This window comes from Crinia signifera, unplaced genomic scaffold, assembly GCF_055691185.1.
Source record: "Crinia signifera unplaced genomic scaffold, ASM5569118v1 HAP2_SCAFFOLD_130, whole genome shotgun sequence".
Lineage (NCBI taxonomy): Eukaryota > Metazoa > Chordata > Amphibia > Anura > Myobatrachidae > Crinia > Crinia signifera.
The window spans coordinates 155,001-174,822 of NW_028142023.1; the positions used below are offsets into that span (position 1 = coordinate 155,001).

The following is a 19,822-nucleotide window of genomic DNA, read 5'->3' on the forward strand; positions in this document are numbered from 1 at the left end:
CACTGCTGCCATAATTATTTTCCAAAAACAAAATCAGTTATTTTCTCTTAAAGTTCAAATTCTATCTGGTGTATGATAGTTGCTGGGACAATTCAACAACAGAGTTCAAAAAAGTTTATCATATCTACTAGATACTTTTCAAAAATATTTCTAAAGACTGTAGAGACATAAAAATTAACTTGAAGTGATTACAATTGGATGCATTGGGCATCCTGGCATTCGGGAAGCTGCAAGTCAGGAAACTGATAGCAGAATCCCAAACACTGGTAAAACGACTGATTTTGGAACTCTGTCCTATGTGTAGGGGATGTTATGGTTCAATGGCAGGGGGTGGGGTAATGGTTAGGCACTAAGAAGGGAGGTTAAGAGTTTGGAACTATAGGAGTATGTTTAAGGTTATGCTGCAGATAGGAAGGGTCATGGTAAGATACTAAGAGATTTTGGAGTTAGCTACCTTTAAGTGTGGTAGCATGGCCGAGCGGTCTAAGGCGCTGGATTTAGGCTCCAGTCTCTTTGGAGGCGTGGGTTCAAATCCCACTGCTGCCATAATTATTTTCCAAACACAAAATCAGTTATTTTCTCTTAAAGTTCAAATTCTATCTGGTGTATGATAGTTTCTGGGACAATTCAACAACAGAGTTCAAAAAAGTTTATCATATCTACTAGATACTTTTCAAAAATATTTCTAAAGACTGTAGAGACATAAAAATTAACTTGAAGTGATTACAATTGGATGCATTGGGCATCCTGGCATTCGGGAAGCTGCAAGTCAGGAAACTGATAGCAGAATCCCAAACACTGGTAAAACGACTGATTTTGGAATTCTGTCCTATGTGTAGGGGATGTTATGGTTCAATGGCAGGGGGTGGGGTAATGGTTAGGCACTAAGAAGGGAGGTTAAGAGTTTGGAACTATAGGAGTATGTTTAAGGTTATGCTGCAGATAGGAAGGGTCATGGTAAGATACTAAGAGATTTTGGAGTTAGGCATTGGAAGGAAAAGAATTAAGGATAGGCTGCAGGTATGTTCAGTGTTAGAGTTAGGGGCTCGATGTTGAAAGTTAGAAGGCTAACCTAGCAAGTGTCAGAATTGTGAGCATTGAGATGTCCCTAATATTGCAATGACCACCAGAAACCCAAGCACCAGTATCACGTACCTAACCCTAACCATATGTGAATGCTCTAATAAATCTCAATATGTTTTTTTACTTCATATAAAGTGAACAAAACACATTTAAATAATCATTTGATAGATCTTTGAGCCACATGAACATTGCACCCATGAGGTAGCATGGCCGAGCGGTCTAAGGCGCTGGATTAAGGCTCCAGTCTCTTTGGAGGCGTGGGTTCAAATCCCACTGCTGCCATATTTATTATTGATATATATTGTTAGAGGTTGATGTTTTCATTGTTCTTTCCACAATAATGCAATTCAATTAAAAAATAAGTGTTCATCATCACATTGTTATAACAGCTAATTTCTTTCTTTGCTAACTTCCCAAAGCTGCCATACAAATTTTTCAAAGAAAATGTCAGTGATTGGTTTCAAAGTGGTAAACTCGACTAAAATGCAAATTAATTAAAAATTAACCATTTCTCATCTAGATTGCATGGCAACCAATATTCTTTAAAAAAAAATTCTCACTTATGTTAAGAGCATCTAAAATGCTTAACATAAAACAGATTTTTACGTATTTCTTTACTACAACAACAACATTTTCTGTAATTTCTAGTTCTAGATTCCAGACTGTGAGAAACTATGAGTTACCTTTAAGTGTGGTAGCATGGCCGAGCGGTCTAAGGCGCTGGATTTAGGCTCCAGTCTCTTCGGAGGCGTGGGTTCAAATCCCACTGCTGCCATAATTATTTTCCAAAAACAAAATCAGTTATTTTCTCTTAAAGTTCAAATTCTATCTGGTGTATGATAGTTGCTGGGACAATTCAACAACAGAGTTCAAAAAAGTTTATCATATCTACTAGATACTTTTCAAAAATATTTCTAAAGACTGTACAGACATAAAAATTAACTTGAAGTGATTACAATTGGATGCATTGGGCATCCTGGCATTCGGTAAGCTGCAAGTCAGGAAACTGATAGCAGAATCCCAAGCACTGGTAAAACGACTGATTTTGGAACTCTGTCCTATGTGTAGGGGATGTTATGGTTCAATGGCAGGGGGTGGGGTAATGGTTAGGCACTAAGAAGGGAGGTTAAGAGTTTGGAACTATAGGAGTATGTTTAAGGTTATGCTGCAGATAGGAAGGGTCATGGTAAGATACTAAGAGGTTTTGGAGTTAGGCATTGGAAGGAAAAGAATTAAGGATAGGCTGCAGGTATGTTCAGTGTTAGAGTTAGGGGCTCAATGTTGAAAGTTAGAAGGCTAACCTAGCAAGTGTCAGAATTGTGAGCATTAAGATGTCCCTAATATTGCAATGACCACCAGAAACCCAAGCACCAGTATCACGTACCTAACCCTAACCATATGTGAATGCTCTAATAAATCTCAATATGTTTTTTTACTTCATATAAAGTGAACAAAACACATTTAAATAATCATTTGATAGATCTTTGAGCCACATGAACACTGCACCAATGAGGTAGCATGGCCGAGCGGTCTAAGGCGCTGGATTAAGGCTCCAGTCTCTTCGGAGGCGTGGGTTCAAATCCCACTGCTGCCATATTTATTATTGATATATATTGTTAGAGGTTAATGTTTTCATTGTTATTTCCACAATAATGCAATTCAATTAGAAAAAAAGTGTTCATCATCACATTGTTATAACAGCTAATTTCTTTCTTTGCTAACTTCCCAAAGCTGCCATATAAATTTTTCAAAGAAAATGTCAGTGATTGGTTTCAAAGTGGTAAACTCGACTAAAATGCAAATTAATTAAAAATTAACCATTTCTCATCTAGATTGCATGGCAACCAATATTCTTTAAAAAAAAATTCTCACTTATGTTAAGAGCATCTAAAATGCTTAACATAAAACAGATTTTTACATATTTCTTTACTACAACAACAACATTTTCTGTAATTTCTAGTTCTAGATTCCAGACTGTGAGAAACTATGAGTTACCTTTAAGTGTGGTAGCATGGCCGAGCGGTCTAAGGCGCTGGATTTAGGCTCCAGTCTCTTCGGAGGCGTGGGTTCAAATCCCACTGCTGCCATAATTATTTTCCAAAAACAAAATCAGTTATTTTCTCTTAAAGTTCAAATTCTATCTGGTGTATGATAGTTGCTGGGACAATTCAACAACAGAGTTCAAAAAAGTTTATCATATCTACTAGATACTTTTCAAAAATATTTCTAAAGACTGTAGAGACATAAAAATTAACTTGAAGTGATTACAATTGGATGCATTGGGCATCCTGGCATTCGGGAAGCTGCAAGTCAGGAAACTGATAGCAGAATCCCAAACACTGGTAAAACGACTGATTTTGGAACTCTGTCCTATGTGTAGGGGATGTTATGGTTCAATGGCAGGGGCTGGGGTAATGGTTAGGCACTAAGAAGGGAGGTTAAGAGTTTGGAACTATAGGAGTATGTTTAAGGTTATGCTGCAGATAGGAAGGGTAATGGTAAGATACTAAGAGGTTTTGGAGTTAGGCATTGGAAGGAAAAGAATTAAGGATAGGCTGCAGGTATGTTCAGTGTTAGAGTTATGGGCTCGATGTTGAAAGTTAGAAGGCTAACCTAGCAAGTGTCAGAATTGTGAGCATTGAGATGTCCCTAATATTGCAATGACCACCAGAAACCCAAGCACCAGTATCACGTACCTAACCCTAACCATATGTGAATGCTCTAATAAATCTCAATATGTTTTTTTACTTCATATAAAGTGAACAAAACACATTTAAATAATCATTTGATAGATCTTTGAGCCACATGAACACTGCACCCATGAGGTAGCATGGCCGAGCGGTCTAAGGCGCTGGAGGCGTGGGTTCAAATCCCACTGCTGCCATATTTATTATTGATATATATTGTTAGAGGTTGATGTTTTCATTGTTCTTTCCACAATAATGCAATTCAATTAAAAAATAAGTGTTCATCATCACATTGTTATAACAGCTAATTTCTTTCTTTGCTAACTTCCCAAAGCTGCCATATAAATTTTTCAAAGAAAATGTCAGTGATTGGTTTCAAAGTGGTAAACTCGACTAAAATGCAAATTAATTAAAAATTAACCATTTCTCATCTAGATTGCATGGCAACCAATATTCTTTAAAAAAAAATTCTCACTTATGTTAAGAGCATCTAAAATGCTTAACATAAAACAGATTTTTACGTATTTCTTTACTACAACAACAACATTTTCTGTAATTCTAGTTCTAGATTCCAGACTGTGAGAAACTATGAGCTACCTTTAAGTGTGGTAGCATGGCCGAGCGGTCTAAGGCGCTGGATTTAGGCTCCAGTCTCTTTGGAGGCGTGGGTTCAAATCCCACTGCTGCCATAATTATTTTCCAAAAACAAAATCAGTTATTTTCTCTTAAAGTTCAAATTCTATCTGGTGTATGATAGTTGCTGGGACAATTCAACAACAGAGTTCAAAAAAGTTTATCATATCTACTAGATACTTTTCAAAAATATTTCTAAAGACTGTAGAGACATAAAAATTAACTTGAAGTGATTACAATTGGATGCATTGGGCATCCTGGCATTCGGTAAGCTGCAAGTCAGGAAACTGATAGCAGAATCCCAAACACTGGTAAAACGACTGATTTTGGAACTCTGTCCTATGTGTAGGGGATGTTATGGTTCAATGGCAGGGGGTGGGGTAATGCTTAGGCACTAAGAAGGGAGGTTAAGAGTTTGGAACTATAGGAGTATGTTTAAGGTTATGCTGCAGATAGGAAGGGTCATGGTAAGATACTAAGAGGTTTTGGAGTTAGGCATTGGAAGGAAAAGAATTAAGGATAGGCTGCAGGTATGTTCAGTGTTAGAGTTAGGGGCTCGATGTTGAAAGTTAGAAGGCTAACCTAGAAAGTGTAAGAATTGTGAGCATTAAGATGTCCCTAATATTGCAATGACCACCAGAAACCCAAGCACCAGTATCACGTTCCTAACCCTAACCATATGTGAATGCTCTAATAAATCTCAATATGTTTTTTTACTTCATATAAAGTGAACAAAACACATTTAAATAATCATTTGATAGATATTTGAGCCACATGAACACTGCACCCATGAGGTAGCATGGCCGAGCGGTCTAAGGCGCTGGATTAAGGCTCCAGTCTCTTCGGAGGCGTGGGTTCAAATCCCACTGCTGCCATATTTATTATTGATATATATTGTTAGAGGTTGATGTTTTCATTGTTATTTCCACAATAATGCAATTCAATTAGAAAAAAAAGTGTTCATCATCACATTGTTATAACAGCTAATTTCTTTCTTTGCTAACTTCCCAAAGCTGCCATATAAATTTTTCAAAGAAAATGTCAGTGATTGGTTTCAAAGTGGTAAACTCGACTAAAATGCAAATTAATTAAAAATTAACCATTTCTCATCTAGATTGCATGGCAACCAATATTCTTTAAAAAAAAATTCTCACTTATGTTAAGAGCATCTAAAATGCTTAACATAAAACAGATTTTTACGTATTTCTTTACTACAACAACAACATTTTCTGTAATTTCTAGTTCTAGATTCCAGACTGTGAGAAACTATGAGTTACCTTTAAGTGTGGTAGCATGGCCGAGCGGTCTAAGGCGCTGGATTTAGGCTCCAGTCTCTTCGGAGGCGTGGGTTCAAATCCCACTGCTGCCATAATTATTTTCCAAAAACAAAATCAGTTATTTTCTCTTAAAGTTCAAATTCTATCTGGTGTATGATAGTTGCTGGGACAATTCAACAACAGAGTTCAAAAAAGTTTATCATATCTACTAGATACTTTTCAAAAATATTTCTAAAGACTGTACAGACATAAAAATTAACTTGAAGTGATTACAATTGGATGCATTGGGCATCCTGGCATTCGGTAAGCTGCAAGTCAGGAAACTGATAGCAGAATCCCAAGCACTGGTAAAACGACTGATTTTGGAACTCTGTCCTATGTGTAGGGGATGTTATGGTTCAATGGCAGGGGGTGGGGTAATGGTTAGGCACTAAGAAGGGAGGTTAAGAGTTTGGAACTATAGGAGTATGTTTAAGGTTATGCTGCAGATAGGAAGGGTCATGGTAAGATACTAAGAGGTTTTGGAGTTAGGCATTGGAAGGAAAAGAATTAAGGATAGGCTGCAGGTATGTTCAGTGTTAGAGTTAGGGGCTCGATGTTGAAAGTTAGAAGGCTAACCTAGCAAGTGTCAGAATTGTGAGCATTAAGATGTCCCTAATATTGCAATGACCACCAGAAACCCAAGCACCAGTATCACGTACCTAACCCTAACCATATGTGAATGCTCTAATAAATCTCAATATGTTTTTTTACTTCATATAAAGTGAACAAAACACATTTAAATAATCATTTGATAGATCTTTGAGCCACATGAACACTGCACCAATGAGGTAGCATGGCCGAGCGGTCTAAGGCGCTGGATTAAGGCTCCAGTCTCTTCGGAGGCGTGGGTTCAAATCCCACTGCTGCCATATTTATTATTGATATATATTGTTAGAGATTGATGTTTTCATTGTTATTTCCACAATAATGCAATTCAATTAGAAAAAAGGTGTTCATCATCACATTGTTATAACAGCTAATTTCTTTCTTTGCTAACTTCCCAAAGCTGCCATATAAATTTTTCAAAGAAAATGTCAGTGATTGGTTTCAAAGTGGTAAACTCGACTAAAATGCAAATTAATTAAAAATTAACCATTTCTCATCTAGATTGCATGGCAACCAATATTCTTTAAAAAAAAATTCTCACTTATGTTAAGAGCATCTAAAATGCTTAACATAAAACATATTTTTACGTATTTCTTTACTACAACAACAACATTTTCTGTAATTCTAGTTCTAGATTCCAGACTGTGGGAAACTATGAGTTACCTTTAAGTGTGGTAGCATGGCCGAGCGGTCTAAGGCGCTGGATTTAGGCTCCACTCTCTTCGGAGGCGTGGGTTCAAATCCCACTGCTGCCATAATTATTTTCCAAAAACAAAATCAGTTATTTTCTCTTAAAGTTCAAATTCTATCTGGTGTATGATAGTTGCTGGGACAATTCAACAACAGAGTTCAAAAAAGTTTATCATATCTACTAGATACTTTTCAAAAATATTTCTAAAGACTGTAGAGACATAAAAATTAACTTGAAGTGATTACAATTGGATGCATTGGGCATCCTGGCATTCGGGAAGCTGCAAGTCAGGAAACTGATAGCAGAATCCCAAACACTGGTAAAACGACTGATTTTGGAACTCTGTCCTATGTGTAGGGGATGTTATGGTTCAATGGCAGGGGGTGGGGTAATGGTTAGGCACTAAGAAGGGAGGTTAAGAGTTTGGAACTATAGGAGTATGTTTAAGGTTATGCTGCAGATAGGAAGGGTCATGGTAAGATACTAAGAGGTTTTGGAGTTAGGCATTGGAAGGAAAAGAATTAAGGATAGGCTGCAGGTATGTTCAGTGTTAGAGTTAGGGGCTCGATGTTGAAAGTTAGAAGGCTAACCTAGCAAGTGTCAGAATTGTGAGCATTAAGATGTCCCTAATATTGCAATGACCACCAGAAACCCAAGCACCAGTATCACGTACCTAACCCTAACCATATGTGAATGCTCTAATAAATCTCAATATGTTTTTTTACTTCATATAAAGTGAACAAAACACATTTAAATAATCATTTGATAGATCTTTGAGCCACATGAACACTGCACCAATGAGGTAGCATGGCCGAGCGGTCTAAGGCGCTGGATTAAGGCTCCAGTCTCTTCGGAGGCGTGGGTTCAAATCCCACTGCTGCCATATTTATTATTGATATATATTGTTAGAGATTGATGTTTTCATTGTTATTTCCACAATAATGCAATTCAATTAGAAAAAAAGTGTTCACCATCACATTGTTATAACAGCTAATTTCTTTCTTTGCTAACTTCCCAAAGCTGCCATATAAATTTTTCAAAGAAAATGTCAGTGATTGGTTTCAAAGTGGTAAACTCGACTAAAATGCAAATTAATTAAAAATTAACCATTTCTCATCTAGATTGCATGGCAACCAATATTCTTTAAAAAAAAATTCTCACTTATGTTAAGAGCATCTAAAATGCTTAACATAAAACATATTTTTACGTATTTCTTTACTACAACAACAACATTTTCTGTAATTCTAGTTCTAGATTCCAGACTGTGAGAAACTATGAGTTACCTTTAAGTGTGGTAGCATGGCCGAGCGGTCTAAGGCGCTGGATTTAGGCTCCACTCTCTTCGGAGGCGTGGGTTCAAATCCCACTGCTGCCATAATTATTTTCCAAAAACAAAATCAGTTATTTTCTCTTAAAGTTCAAATTCTATCTGGTGTATGATAGTTGCTGGGACAATTCAACAACAGAGTTCAAAAAAGTTTATCATATCTACTAGATACTTTTCAAAAATATTTCTAAAGACTGTACAGACATAAAAATTAACTTGAAGTGATTACAATTGGATGCATTGGGCATCCTGGCATTCGGTAAGCTGCAAGTCAGGAAACTGATAGCAGAATCCCAAGCACTGGTAAAACGACTGATTTTGGAACTCTGTCCTATGTGTAGGGGATGTTATGGTTCAATGGCAGGGGGTGGGGTAATGGTTAGGCACTAAGAAGGGAGGTTAAGAGTTTGGAACTATAGGAGTATGTTTAAGGTTATGCTGCAGATAGGAAGGGTCATGGTAAGATACTAAGAGGTTTTGGAGTTAGGCATTGGAAGGAAAAGAATTAAGGATAGGCTGCAGGTATGTTCAGTGTTAGAGTTAGGGGCTCGATGTTGAAAGTTAGAAGGCTAACCTAGCAAGTGTCAGAATTGTGAGCATTAAGATGTCCCTAATATTGCAATGACCACCAGAAACCCAAGCACCAGTATCACGTACCTAACCCTAACCATATGTGAATGCTCTAATAAATCTCAATATGTTTTTTTACTTCATATAAAGTGAACAAAACACATTTCAATAATCATTTGATAGATCTTTGAGCCACATGAACACTGCACCAATGAGGTAGCATGGCCGAGCGGTCTAAGGCGCTGGATTAAGGCTCCAGTCTCTTCGGAGGCGTGGGTTCAAATCCCACTGCTGCCATATTTATTATTGATATATATTGTTAGAGATTGATGTTTTCATTGTTATTTCCACAATAATGCAATTCAATTAGAAAAAAAGTGTTCATCATCACATTGTTATAACAGCTAATTTCTTTCTTTGCTAACTTCCCAAAGCTGCCATATAAATTTTTCAAAGAAAATGTCAGTGATTGGTTTCAAAGTGGTAAACTCGACTAAAATGCAAATTAATTAAAAATTAACCATTTCTCATCTAGATTGCATGGCAACCAATATTCTTTAAAAAAAAATTCTCACTTATGTTAAGAGCATCTAAAATGCTTAACATAAAACATATTTTTACGTATTTCTTTACTACAACAACAACATTTTCTGTAATTCTAGTTCTAGATTCCAGACTGTGAGAAACTATGAGTTACCTTTAAGTGTGGTAGCATGGCCGAGCGGTCTAAGGCGCTGGATTTAGGCTCCACTCTCTTCGGAGGCGTGGGTTCAAATCCCACTGCTGCCATAATTATTTTCCAAAAACAAAATCAGTTATTTTCTCTTAAAGTTCAAATTCTATCTGGTGTATGATAGTTGCTGGGACAATTCAACAACAGAGTTCAAAAAAGTTTATCATATCTACTAGATACTTTTCAAAAATATTTCTAAAGACTGTACAGACATAAAAATTAACTTGAAGTGATTACAATTGGATGCATTGGGCATCCTGGCATTCGGTAAGCTGCAAGTCAGGAAACTGATAGCAGAATCCCAAGCACTGGTAAAACGACTGATTTTGGAACTCTGTCCTATGTGTAGGGGATGTTATGGTTCAATGGCAGGGGGTGGGGTAATGGTTAGGCACTAAGAAGGGAGGTTAAGAGTTTGGAACTATAGGAGTATGTTTAAGGTTATGCTGCAGATAGGAAGGGTCATGGTAAGATACTAAGAGGTTTTGGAGTTAGGCATTGGAAGGAAAAGAATTAAGGATAGGCTGCAGGTATGTTCAGTGTTAGAGTTAGGGGCTCGATGTTGAAAGTTAGAAGGCTAACCTAGCAAGTGTCAGAATTGTGAGCATTAAGATGTCCCTAATATTGCAATGACCACCAGAAACCCAAGCACCAGTATCACGTACCTAACCCTAACCATATGTGAATGCTCTAATAAATCTCAATATGTTTTTTTACTTCATATAAAGTGAACAAAACACATTTCAATAATCATTTGATAGATCTTTGAGCCACATGAACACTGCACCAACGAGGTAGCATGGCCGAGCGGTCTAAGGCGCTGGATTAAGGCTCCAGTCTCTTCGGAGGCGTGGGTTCAAATCCCACTGCTGCCATATTTATTATTGATATATATTGTTAGAGATTGATGTTTTCATTGTTATTTCCACAATAATGCAATTCAATTAGAAAAAAAGTGTTCATCATCACATTGTTATAACAGCTAATTTCTTTCTTTGCTAACTTCCCAAAGCTGCCATATAAATTTTTCAAAGAAAATGTCAGTGATTGGTTTCAAAGTGGTAAACTCGACTAAAATGCAAATTAATTAAAAATTAACCATTTCTCATCTAGATTGCATGGCAACCAATATTCTTTAAAAAAAAATTCTCACTTATGTTAAGAGCATCTAAAATGCTTAACATAAAACATATTTTTACGTATTTCTTTACTACAACAACAACATTTTCTGTAATTCTAGTTCTAGATTCCAGACTGTGAGAAACTATGAGTTACCTTTAAGTGTGGTAGCATGGCCGAGCGGTCTAAGGCGCTGGATTTAGGCTCCACTCTCTTCGGAGGCGTGGGTTCAAATCCCACTGCTGCCATAATTATTTTCCAAAAACAAAATCAGTTATTTTCTCTTAAAGTTCAAATTCTATCTGGTGTATGATAGTTGCTGGGACAATTCAACAACAGAGTTCAAAAAAGTTTATCATATCTACTAGATACTTTTCAAAAATATTTCTAAAGACTGTAGAGACATAAAAATTAACTTGAAGTGATTACAATTGGATGCATTGGGCATCCTGGCATTCGGGAAGCTGCAAGTCAGGAAACTGATAGCAGAATCCCAAACACTGGTAAAACGACTGATTTTGGAACTCTGTCCTATGTGTAGGGGATGTTATGGTTCAATGGCAGGGGGTGGGGTAATGGTTAGGCACTAAGAAGGGAGGTTAAGAGTTTGAAACTATAGGAGTATGTTTAAGGTTATGCTGCAGATAGGAAGGGTCATGGTAAGATACTAAGAGATTTTGGAGTTAGGCATTGGAAGGAAAAGAATTAAGGATAGGCTGCAGGTATGTTCAGTGTTAGAGTTAGGGGCTCGATGTTGAAAGTTAGAAGGCTAACCTAGCAAGTGTCAGAATTGTGAGCATTGAGATGTCCCTAATATTGCAATGACCACCAGAAACCCAAGCACCAGTATCACGTACCTAACCCTAACCATATGTGAATGCTCTAATAAATCTCAATATGTTTTTTTACTTCATATAAAGTGAACAAAACACATTTAAATAATCATTTGATAGATCTTTAAGCCACATGAACACTGCACCCATGAGGTAGCATGGCCGAGCGGTCTAAGGCTCTGGATTAAGGCTCCAGTCTCTTTGGAGGCGTGGGTTCAAATCCCACTGCTGCCATATTTATTATTGATATATATTGTTAGAGGTTGATGTTTTCATTGTTCTTTCCACAATAATGCAATTCAATTAAAAAATAAGTGTTCATCATCACATTGTTATAACAGCTAATTTCTTTCTTTGCTAACTTCCCAAAGCTGCCATATAAATTTTTCAAAGAAAATGTCAGTGATTGGTTTCAAAGTGGTAAACTCGACTAAAATGCAAATTAATTAAAAATTAACCATTTCTCATCTAGATTGCATGGCAACCAATATTCTTTAAAAAAAAATTCTCACTTATGTTAAGAGCATCTAAAATGCTTAACATAAAACAGATTTTTACGTATTTCTTTACTACAACAACAACATTTTCTGTAATTTCTAGTTCTAGATTCCAGACTGTGAGAAACTATGAGTTACCTTTAAGTGTGGTAGCATGGCCGAGCGGTCTAAGGCGCTGGATTTAGGCTTCAGTCTCTTCGGAGGCGTGGGTTCAAATCCCACTGCTGCCATAATTATTTTCCAAAAACAAAATCAGTTATTTTCTCTTAAAGTTCAAATTCTATCTGGTGTATGATAGTTGCTGGGACAATTCAACAACAGAGTTCAAAAAAGTTTATCATATCTACTAGATACTTTTCAAAAATATTTCTAAAGACTGTAGAGACATAAAAATTAACTTGAAGTGATTACAATTGGATGCATTGGGCATCCTGGCATTCGGGAAGCTGCAAGTCAGGAAACTGATAGCAGAATCCCAAACACTGGTAAAACGACTGATTTTGGAACTCTGTCCTATGTGTAGGGGATGTTATGGTTCAATGGCAGGGGCTGGGGTAATGGTTAGGCACTAAAAAGGGAGGTTAAGAGTTTGGAACTATAGGAGTATGTTTAAAGTTATGCTGCAGATAGGAAGGGTCATGGTAAGATACTAAGAGGTTTTGGAGTTAGGCATTGGAAGGAAAAGAATTAAGGATAGGCTGCAGGTATGTTCAGTGTTAGAGTTATGGGCTCGATGTTGAAAGTTAGAAGGCTAACCTAGCAAGTGTCAGAATTGTGAGCATTGAGATGTCCCTAATATTGCAATGACCACCAGAAACACAAGCACCAGTATCACTTACCTAACCCTAACCATATGTGAATGCTCTAATAAATCTCAATATGTTTTTTTACTTCATATAAAGTGAACAAAACACATTTAAATAATCATTTGATAGATCTTTGAGCCACATGAACACTGCACCCATGAGGTAGCATGGCCGAGCGGTCTAAGGCGCTGGAGGCGTGGGTTCAAATCCCACTGCTGCCATATTTATTATTGATATATATTGTTAGAGGTTGATGTTTTCATTGTTCTTTCCACAATAATGCAATTCAATTAAAAAATAAGTGTTCATCATCACATTGTTATAACAGCTAATTTCTTTCTTTGCTAACTTCCCAAAGCTGCCATATAAATTTTTCAAAGAAAATGTCAGTGATTGGTTTCAAAGTGGTAAACTCGACTAAAATGCAAATTAATTAAAAATTTACCATTTCTCATCTAGATTGCATGGCAACCAATATTCTTTAAAAAAAAATTCTCACTTATGTTAAGAGCATCTAAAATGCTTAACATAAAACAGATTTTTACGTATTTCTTTACTACAACAACAACATTTTCTGTAATTCTAGTTCTAGATTCCAGACTGTGAGAAACTATGAGCTACCTTAAATTGTGGTAGCATGGCCGAGCGGTCTAAGGCGCTGGATTTAGGCTCCAGTCTCTTTGGAGGCGTGGGTTAAAATCCCACTGCTGCCATAATTATTTTCCAAAAACAAAATCAGTTATTTTCTCTTAAAGTTCAAATTCTATCTGGTGTATGATAGTTTCTGGGACAATTCAACAACAGAGTTCAAAAAAGTTTATCATATCTACTAGATACTTTTCAAAAATATTTCTAAAGACTGTAGAGACATAAAAATTAACTTGAAGTGATTACAATTGGATGCATTGGGCATCCTGGCATTCGGGAAGCTGCAAGTCAGGAAACTGATAGCAGAATCCCAAACACTGGTAAAACGACTGATTTTGGAACTCTGTCCTATGTGTAGGGGATGTTATGGTTCAATGGCAGGGGGTGGGGTAATGGTTAGGCACTAAGAAGGGAGGTTAAGAGTTTGGAACTATAGGAGTATGTTTAAGGTTATGCTGCAGATAGGAAGGGTCATGGTAAGATACTAAGAGGTTTTGGAGTTAGGCATTGGAAGGAAAAGAATTAAGGATAGGCTGCAGGTATGTTCAGTGTTAGAGTTATGGGCTCGATGTTGAAAGTTAGAAGGCTAACCTAGCAAGTGTCAGAATTGTGAGCATTGAGATGTCCCTAATATTGCAATGACCACCAGAAACACAAGCACCAGTATCACTTACCTAACCCTAACCATATGTGAATGCTCTAATAAATCTCAATATGTTTTTTTACTTCATATAAAGTGAACAAAACACATTTAAATAATCATTTGATAGATCTTTGAGCCACATGAACACTGCACCCATGAGGTAGCATGGCCGAGCGGTCTAAGGCGCTGGAGGCGTGGGTTCAAATCCCACTGCTGCCATATTTATTATTGATATATATTGTTAGAGGTTGATGTTTTCATTGTTCTTTCCACAATAATGCAATTCAATTAAAAAATAAGTGTTCATCATCACATTGTTATAACAGCTAATTTCTTTCTTTGCTAACTTCCCAAAGCTGCCATATAAATTTTTCAAAGAAAATGTCAGTGATTGGTTTCAAAGTGGTAAACTCGACTAAAATGCAAATTAATTAAAAATTTACCATTTCTCATCTAGATTGCATGGCAACCAATATTCTTTAAAAAAAAATTCTCACTTATGTTAAGAGCATCTAAAATGCTTAACATAAAACAGATTTTTACGTATTTCTTTACTACAACAACAACATTTTCTGTAATTCTAGTTCTAGATTCCAGACTGTGAGAAACTATGAGCTACCTTAAATTGTGGTAGCATGGCCGAGCGGTCTAAGGCGCTGGATTTAGGCTCCAGTCTCTTTGGAGGCGTGGGTTAAAATCCCACTGCTGCCATAATTATTTTCCAAAAACAAAATCAGTTATTTTCTCTTAAAGTTCAAATTCTATCTGGTGTATGATAGTTTCTGGGACAATTCAACAACAGAGTTCAAAAAAGTTTATCATATCTACTAGATACTTTTCAAAAATATTTCTAAAGACTGTAGAGACATAAAAATTAACTTGAAGTGATTACAATTGGATGCATTGGGCATCCTGGCATTCGGGAAGCTGCAAGTCAGGAAACTGATAGCAGAATCCCAAACACTGGTAAAACGACTGATTTTGGAACTCTGTCCTATGTGTAGGGGATGTTATGGTTCAATGGCAGGGGGTGGGGTAATGGTTAGGCACTAAGAAGGGAGGTTAAGAGTTTGGAACTATAGGAGTATGTTTAAGGTTATGCTGCAGATAGGAAGGGTCATGGTAAGATACTAAGAGATTTTGGAGTTAGGCATTGGAAGGAAAAGAATTAAGGATAGGCTGCAGGTATGTTCAGTGTTAGAGTTAGGGGCTCGATGTTGAAAGTTAGAAGGCTAACCTAGCAAGTGTCAGAATTGTGAGCATTGAGATGTCCCTAATATTGCAATGACCACCAGAAACCCAAGCACCAGTATCACGTACCTAACCCTAACCATATGTGAATGCTCTAATAAATCTCAATATGTTTTTTTACTTCATATAAAGTGAACAAAACACATTTAAATAATCATTTGATAGATCTTTGAGCCACATGAACACTGCACCCATGAGGTAGCATGGCCGAGCGGTCTAAGGCGCTGGATTAAGGCTCCAGTCTCTTTGGAGGCGTGGGTTCAAATCCCACTGCTGCCATATTTATTATTGATATATATTGTTAGAGGTTGATGTTTTCATTGTTCTTTCCACAATAATGCAATTCAATTAAAAAATAAGTGTTCATCATCACATTGTTATAACAGCTAATTTCTTTCTTTGCTAACTTCCCAAAGCTGCCATATAAATTTTTCAAAGAAAATGTCAGTGATTGGTTTCAAAGTGGTAAACTCGACTAAAATGCAAATTAATTAAAAATTAACCATTTCTCATCTAGATTGCATGGCAACCAATATTCTTTAAAAAAAAATTCTCACTTATGTTAAGAGCATCTAAAATGCTTAACATAAAACAGATTTTTACGTATTTCTTTACTACAACAACAACATTTTCTGTAATTTCTAGTTCTAGATTCCAGACTGTGAGAAACTATGAGTTACCTTTAAGTGTGGTAGCATGGCCGAGCGGTCTAAGGCGCTGGATTTAGGCTCCAGTCTCTTCGGAGGCGTGGGTTCAAATCCCACTGCTGCCATAATTATTTTCCAAAAACAAAATCAGTTATTTTCTCTTAAAGTTCAAATTCTATCTGGTGTATGATAGTTGCTGGGACAATTCAACAACAGAGTTCAAAAAAGTTTATCATATCTACTAGATACTTTTCAAAAATATTTCTAAAGACTGTACAGACATAAAAATTAACTTGAAGTGATTACAATTGGATGCATTGGGCATCCTGGCATTCGGTAAGCTGCAAGTCAGGAAACTGATAGCAGAATCCCAAGCACTGGTAAAACGACTGATTTTGGAACTCTGTCCTATGTGTAGGGGATGTTATGGTTCAATGGCAGGGGGCGGGGTAATGGTTAGGCACTAAGAAGGGAGGTTAAGAGTTTGGAACTATAGGAGTATGTTTAAGGTTATGCTGCAGATAGGAAGGGTCATGGTAAGATACTAAGAGGTTTTGGAGTTAGGCATTGGAAGGAAAAGAATTAAGGATAGGCTGCAGGTATGTTCAGTGTTAGAGTTAGGGGCTCGATGTTGAAAGTTAGAAGGCTAACCTAGCAAGTGTCAGAATTGTGAGCATTAAGATGTCCCTAATATTGCAATGACCACCAGAAACCCAAGCACCAGTATCACGTACCTAACCCTAACCATATGTGAATGCTCTAATAAATCTCAATATGTTTTTTTACTTCATATAAAGTGAACAAAACACATTTAAATAATCATTTGATAGATCTTTGAGCCACATGAACACTGCACCAATGAGGTAGCATGGCCGAGCGGTCTAAGGCGCTGGATTAAGGCTCCAGTCTCTTCGGAGGCGTGGGTTCAAATCCCACTGCTGCCATATTTATTATTGATATATATTGTTAGAGATTGATGTTTTCATTGTTATTTCCACAATAATGCAATTCAATTAGAAAAAAAGTGTTCATCATCACATTGTTATAACAGCTAATTTCTTTCTTTGCTAACTTCCCAAAGCTGCCATATAAATTTTTCAAAGAAAATGTCAGTGATTGGTTTCAAAGTGGTAAACTCGACTAAAATGCAAATTAATTAAAAATTAACCATTTCTCATCTAGATTGCATGGCAACCAATATTCTTTAAAAAAAAATTCTCACTTATGTTAAGAGCATCTAAAATGCTTAACATAAAACATATTTTTACGTATTTCTTTACTACAACAACAACATTTTCTGTAATTCTAGTTCTAGATTCCAGACTGTGAGAAACTATGAGTTACCTTTAAGTGTGGTAGCATGGCCGAGCGGTCTAAGGCGCTGGATTTAGGCTCCACTCTCTTCGGAGGCGTGGGTTCAAATCCCACTGCTGCCATAATTATTTTCCAAAAACAAAATCAGTTATTTTCTCTTAAAGTTCAAATTCTATCTGGTGTATGATAGTTGCTGGGACAATTCAACAACAGAGTTCAAAAAAGTTTATCATATCTACTAGATACTTTTCAAAAATATTTCTAAAGACTGTAGAGACATAAAAATTAACTTGAAGTGATTACAATTGGATGCATTGGGCATCCTGGCATTCGGGAAGCTGCAAGTCAGGAAACTGATAGCAGAATCCCAAACACTGGTAAAACGACTGATTTTGGAACTCTGTCCTATGTGTAGGGGATGTTATGGTTCAATGGCAGGGGGTGGGGTAATGGTTAGGCACTAAGAAGGGAGGTTAAGAGTTTGAAACTATAGGAGTATGTTTAAGGTTATGCTGCAGATAGGAAGGGTCATGGTAAGATACTAAGAGATTTTGGAGTTAGGCATTGGAAGGAAAAGAATTAAGGATAGGCTGCAGGTATGTTCAGTGTTAGAGTTAGGGGCTCGATGTTGAAAGTTAGAAGGCTAACCTAGCAAGTGTCAGAATTGTGAGCATTGAGATGTCCCTAATATTGCAATGACCACCAGAAACCCAAGCACCAGTATCACGTACCTAACCCTAACCATATGTGAATGCTCTAATAAATCTCAATATGTTTTTTTACTTCATATAAAGTGAACAAAACACATTTAAACAATCATTTGATAGATCTTTAAGCCACATGAACACTGCACCCATGAGGTAGCATGGCCGAGCGGTCTAAGGCTCTGGATTAAGGCTCCAGTCTCTTTGGAGGCGTGGGTTCAAATCCCACTGCTGCCATATTTATTATTGATATATATTGTTAGAGGTTGATGTTTTCATTGTTCTTTCCACAATAATGCAATTCAATTAAAAAATAAGTGTTCATCATCACATTGTTATAACAGCTAATTTCTTTCTTTGCTAACTTCCCAAAGCTGCCATATAAATTTTTCAAAGAAAATGTCAGTGATTGGTTTCAAAGTGGTAAACTCGACTAAAATGCAAATTAATTAAAAATTAACCATTTCTCATCTAGATTGCATGGCAACCAATATTCTTTAAAAAAAAAATTTCACTTATGTTAAGAGCATCTAAAATGCTTAACATAAAACAGATTTTTACATATTTCTTTACTACAACAACAACATTTTCTGTAATTTCTAGTTCTAGATTCCAGACTGTGAGAAACTATGAGTTACCTTTAAGTGTGGTAGCATGGCCGAGCGGTCTAAGGCGCTGGATTTAGGCTCCAGTCTATTCGGAGGCGTGGGTTCAAATCCCACTGCTGCCATAATTATTTTCCAAAAACAAAATCAGTTATTTTCTCTTAAAGTTCAAATTCTATCTGGTGTATGATAGTTGCTGGGACAATTCAACAACAGAGTTCAAAAAAGTTTATCATATCTACTAGATACTTTTCAAAAATATTTCTAAAGACTGTAGAGACATAAAAATTAACTTGAAGTGATTACAATTGGATGCATTGGGCATCCTGGCATTCGGGAAGCTGCAAGTCAGGAAACTGATAGCAGAATCCCAAACACTGGTAAAACGACTGATTTTGGAACTCTGTCCTATGTGTAGGGGATGTTATGGTTCAATGGCAGGGGCTGGGGTAATGGTTAGGCACTAAAAAGGGAGGTTAAGAGTTTGGAACTATAGGAGTATGTTTAAAGTTATGCTGCAGATAGGAAGGGTCATGGTAAGATACTAAGAGGTTTTGGAGTTAGGCATTGGAAGGAAAAGAATTAAGGATAGGCTGCAGGTATGTTCAGTGTTAGAGTTATGGGCTCGATGTTGAAAGTTAGAAGGCTAACCTAGCAAGTGTCAGAATTGTGAGCATTGAGATGTCCCTAATATTGCAATGACCACCAGAAACACAAGCACCAGTATCACTTACCTAAACCTAACCATATGTGAATGCTCTAATAAATCTCAATATGTTTTTTTACTTCATATAAAGTGAACAAAACACATTTAAATAATCATTTGATAGATCTTTGAGCCACATGAACACTGCACCCATGAGGTAGCATGGCCGAGCGGTCTAAGGCGCTGGAGGCGTGGGTTCAAATCCCACTGCTGCCATATTTATTATTGATATATATTGTTAGAGGTTGATGTTTTCATTGTTCTTTCCACAATAATGCAATTCAATTAAAAAATAAGTGTTCATCATCACATTGTTATAACAGCTAATTTCTTTCTTTGCTAACTTCCCAAAGCTGCCATATAAATTTTTCAAAGAAAATGTCAGTGATTGGTTTCAAAG

The 19,822-nt window shown here is 36.7% G+C and overlaps 21 non-coding genes across 21 annotated transcripts in view; all 21 read left to right on the forward strand.

The window, feature by feature from the left end:
* TRNAL-UAG (transfer RNA leucine (anticodon UAG)) overlaps positions 1-11 on the forward strand; it is an 82-nt gene extending 71 nt beyond the window's left edge. Inside the window, exon 1 of the tRNA in view lies at positions 1-11. This exon is cut by the window's left edge and continues 71 nt beyond it. This is a non-coding gene — a tRNA (tRNA-Leu).
* A 453-nt stretch (positions 12-464) lies between these two features.
* TRNAL-UAG (transfer RNA leucine (anticodon UAG)) lies at positions 465-546 on the forward strand. Its single transcript has one exon. It is a non-coding gene; the product is annotated as a tRNA-Leu (tRNA).
* A 737-nt stretch (positions 547-1,283) lies between these two features.
* Positions 1,284-1,365, forward strand: TRNAL-AAG (transfer RNA leucine (anticodon AAG)). Its single transcript has one exon. It is a non-coding gene; the product is annotated as a tRNA-Leu (tRNA).
* Positions 1,366-1,776: 411 nt separating this feature from the next.
* TRNAL-UAG (transfer RNA leucine (anticodon UAG)) lies at positions 1,777-1,858 on the forward strand. The gene has a single exon. It is a non-coding gene; the product is annotated as a tRNA-Leu (tRNA).
* Positions 1,859-2,595: 737 nt separating this feature from the next.
* TRNAL-AAG (transfer RNA leucine (anticodon AAG)) lies at positions 2,596-2,677 on the forward strand. The gene has a single exon. It is a non-coding gene; the product is annotated as a tRNA-Leu (tRNA).
* A 411-nt stretch (positions 2,678-3,088) lies between these two features.
* Positions 3,089-3,170, forward strand: TRNAL-UAG (transfer RNA leucine (anticodon UAG)). The gene has a single exon. It is a non-coding gene; the product is annotated as a tRNA-Leu (tRNA).
* A 1,207-nt stretch (positions 3,171-4,377) lies between these two features.
* TRNAL-UAG (transfer RNA leucine (anticodon UAG)) lies at positions 4,378-4,459 on the forward strand. Its single transcript has one exon. It is a non-coding gene; the product is annotated as a tRNA-Leu (tRNA).
* Positions 4,460-5,196: 737 nt separating this feature from the next.
* Positions 5,197-5,278, forward strand: TRNAL-AAG (transfer RNA leucine (anticodon AAG)). Its single transcript has one exon. It is a non-coding gene; the product is annotated as a tRNA-Leu (tRNA).
* Positions 5,279-5,690: 412 nt separating this feature from the next.
* TRNAL-UAG (transfer RNA leucine (anticodon UAG)) lies at positions 5,691-5,772 on the forward strand. The gene has a single exon. It is a non-coding gene; the product is annotated as a tRNA-Leu (tRNA).
* A 737-nt stretch (positions 5,773-6,509) lies between these two features.
* Positions 6,510-6,591, forward strand: TRNAL-AAG (transfer RNA leucine (anticodon AAG)). Its single transcript has one exon. It is a non-coding gene; the product is annotated as a tRNA-Leu (tRNA).
* Positions 6,592-7,820: 1,229 nt separating this feature from the next.
* On the forward strand, positions 7,821-7,902 carry TRNAL-AAG (transfer RNA leucine (anticodon AAG)). The gene has a single exon. It is a non-coding gene; the product is annotated as a tRNA-Leu (tRNA).
* Positions 7,903-9,131: 1,229 nt separating this feature from the next.
* Positions 9,132-9,213, forward strand: TRNAL-AAG (transfer RNA leucine (anticodon AAG)). Its single transcript has one exon. It is a non-coding gene; the product is annotated as a tRNA-Leu (tRNA).
* A 1,229-nt stretch (positions 9,214-10,442) lies between these two features.
* On the forward strand, positions 10,443-10,524 carry TRNAL-AAG (transfer RNA leucine (anticodon AAG)). Its single transcript has one exon. It is a non-coding gene; the product is annotated as a tRNA-Leu (tRNA).
* Positions 10,525-11,753: 1,229 nt separating this feature from the next.
* TRNAL-AAG (transfer RNA leucine (anticodon AAG)) lies at positions 11,754-11,835 on the forward strand. The gene has a single exon. It is a non-coding gene; the product is annotated as a tRNA-Leu (tRNA).
* Positions 11,836-12,246: 411 nt separating this feature from the next.
* Positions 12,247-12,328, forward strand: TRNAL-UAG (transfer RNA leucine (anticodon UAG)). The gene has a single exon. It is a non-coding gene; the product is annotated as a tRNA-Leu (tRNA).
* Positions 12,329-13,535: 1,207 nt separating this feature from the next.
* Positions 13,536-13,617, forward strand: TRNAL-UAG (transfer RNA leucine (anticodon UAG)). The gene has a single exon. It is a non-coding gene; the product is annotated as a tRNA-Leu (tRNA).
* A 1,207-nt stretch (positions 13,618-14,824) lies between these two features.
* TRNAL-UAG (transfer RNA leucine (anticodon UAG)) lies at positions 14,825-14,906 on the forward strand. The gene has a single exon. It is a non-coding gene; the product is annotated as a tRNA-Leu (tRNA).
* A 737-nt stretch (positions 14,907-15,643) lies between these two features.
* Positions 15,644-15,725, forward strand: TRNAL-AAG (transfer RNA leucine (anticodon AAG)). The gene has a single exon. It is a non-coding gene; the product is annotated as a tRNA-Leu (tRNA).
* A 411-nt stretch (positions 15,726-16,136) lies between these two features.
* TRNAL-UAG (transfer RNA leucine (anticodon UAG)) lies at positions 16,137-16,218 on the forward strand. Its single transcript has one exon. It is a non-coding gene; the product is annotated as a tRNA-Leu (tRNA).
* Positions 16,219-16,955: 737 nt separating this feature from the next.
* Positions 16,956-17,037, forward strand: TRNAL-AAG (transfer RNA leucine (anticodon AAG)). Its single transcript has one exon. It is a non-coding gene; the product is annotated as a tRNA-Leu (tRNA).
* Positions 17,038-18,266: 1,229 nt separating this feature from the next.
* Positions 18,267-18,348, forward strand: TRNAL-AAG (transfer RNA leucine (anticodon AAG)). Its single transcript has one exon. It is a non-coding gene; the product is annotated as a tRNA-Leu (tRNA).
* Positions 18,349-19,822: the final 1,474 nt, after the last annotated feature.